The following is a 2,266-nucleotide window of genomic DNA, read 5'->3' on the forward strand; positions in this document are numbered from 1 at the left end:
CAACGGGTGTGGCTGAAATACCCACTATTTTGAAGGGGTGTCCACATAGTTTTGTGTATATATAGTGTATTTTTCCTTCTTCGTCGTGTGCAGAAAAAAGACAATTGAGTTTGACAGAGGCTGATATAGGTCTACTACACTACTGAATGTATGTATGTATTATTATTATTTCTAAATATATTGTTGTAGTGTATGTGTTTTGGGGAATTTCTAACTGGCAATAAAGCTTCTCTTGACACTTTTTCCCAGGCTGGTGTCTGTCCCTTGGGATGAATGCATTACAGATGGTGTAAGCCTATCTTTGTATTAGAGGAAGCAAGGATGCATAATCATATTATCACGCCAACAAGTAATTCAATTTAATGATTGCAGTGTGTACACAGAAACATGTTAATGGAGCTTTGCTTGCTGCTTGCACAAGTTGACCCACAAGGAACCTAACCTCGTCCCCAGGCTCAATTACTACCGGTAGGCCATCATTGTAAATAAGATTTTGTTCTTAACTGACTTGCCAAATTAAATAAAGGTTAAATAAATTTTTAAAAAGACAAAGAGAGCCGGCTGGTGGACAAGATTACCGGAACCCGGAAGGAAGCGCATGGATGCTAGTTAACACAGCCACAGAGTCAGAATTGTCTAAAATAATTAGCATTTTGATCTTAATTTAAGGACAAGCATAATGTTATCAGTGTGGTTAAGGTTAGGTTTAAAATCAGATGTGAAATTGTAGAAATGGGCTGGGGTTAGCCAAAATTATGATTGTGTGGCTGGGTTAACTAGTGACGACCCCATGGACGTTCCTGCCACTTTAAACCGGTGAGTAAATGTGTTACAGTATGGATTTGATGTAATGCTCGAAGTTCAGGAAAAGCTTCGCTTAACTTTCAATTGCAAGATCACATGAAATAGTACTCGTTTTAATTGAATGTCATATTTTTGTCGGGGGAGATTGTTCTCGTACATTTTGCGTTATATGTCGTGGGTTGTCTGCAAGCAAGTGGTAGCCTACAGTAACGTTAATTGGCAGTTATTTTTGGACACTGACTGATCTAGTTAGGAACAAGAGGTACCGGTAGTTGACAGTTCACACACGTTTTCCCAATGACTGTGTCAAAATGCACCGGTTTGAGCGGTCCCTTGATAAAGAAAATGCTCGATTCTATGGACAATGTCCTCTTCGACTGTGATGGTGTCATCCCTGGCACCCCTGACGTTATCAATCTGTTAAAGAAGAATGGAAAGAAAGTGTTTTTCGTCACCAACAACAACACTAAAACTAGAAAGATGTATGCAGACAAACTGGCATTGATGGGATTCAACGTGACAGAGGACGATGTGTTTGGAACGGCGTACTGCTCAGCAATGTACCTCAAAAGGTCTCCAAACTGCATGGCAAAGTATATCTCATAGGAAGCAATGCAATGAGGCAGGAACTAGAGAAGGTTGGGATCCAGCAGACAGGTGTGGGGCCTGATCCAATATCAGGTGTCCAGATGGATTGGGCCAACGTGCCACTGGACCCTGAGGTGAAGGCTGCGGTTGTTGGGTTTGATGAACACTTCAGTTACATGAAACTGAACAGAGCCCTGCAGTACCTCAACAATCCTGACTGTCTACTGGTGGGAACCAACACTGACACCAGACTGCCCCTGGAAGAAGGCAACGCTTTCCCAGGTAAGGAGGATGTCTGTGCAGAGACAACAGCTGGAGTATGAACCAATCAGACTGTGGTTACTGTTCGTGGTGTGTGCACCATCTCTGCCACAGTAGTGCTCACATACAGGGAGGTTACATGACTGTTGTGTTAATGATCTGTAATAGCGTACAGTGAGCCGTGAGGGTTTTTCCACTGCCCCAAGTTAGATCTTTCATCTCTGTTACTCTATGTTCAAGTGTCAACAACACTGAATGTGTTGTCCTCTTCTCTCTGTCTCCACCTGGGACGGGCTGTATCCTGAAGGCTGTGGATACCGCAGCCCAGCGCCAGGCCCAGACTGTGAGCAAACTCAAACACATCATGTATGACTGTGTGGCCAGCCAGTTCGGCTTGGACAGCGCCCGCTGCCTCATGGTGGGGGACCGGCTGGACAGGGACTTTCTTCTGGGGTCCAACTGTGGCCTGAAGACCCTGCTAACCCTGACCGGGGTGTCCACTGTGGCTGACGCTGAGGGCCATCAGGAGAGTGGCTGTCCGGAGCGGCTGGGGCTGGTGCCTGACTACTATGTGGAGAGTATTTCAGAACTCCTGCCTGCTCTACAAGGATAA

The 2,266-nt window shown here is 45.0% G+C and overlaps 1 pseudogene; it reads left to right on the plus strand.

Moving 5' to 3' along the window:
• The first annotated feature begins 1,009 nt into the window (after positions 1–1,009).
• LOC110503066 lies at positions 1,010–2,266 on the plus strand (annotated as a pseudogene).

The sequence above is a fragment of the Oncorhynchus mykiss genome, chromosome 23 (genome assembly GCF_013265735.2).
Source record: "Oncorhynchus mykiss isolate Arlee chromosome 23, USDA_OmykA_1.1, whole genome shotgun sequence".
In the NCBI taxonomy this organism is placed as follows: Eukaryota; Metazoa; Chordata; class Actinopteri; order Salmoniformes; family Salmonidae; genus Oncorhynchus; species Oncorhynchus mykiss.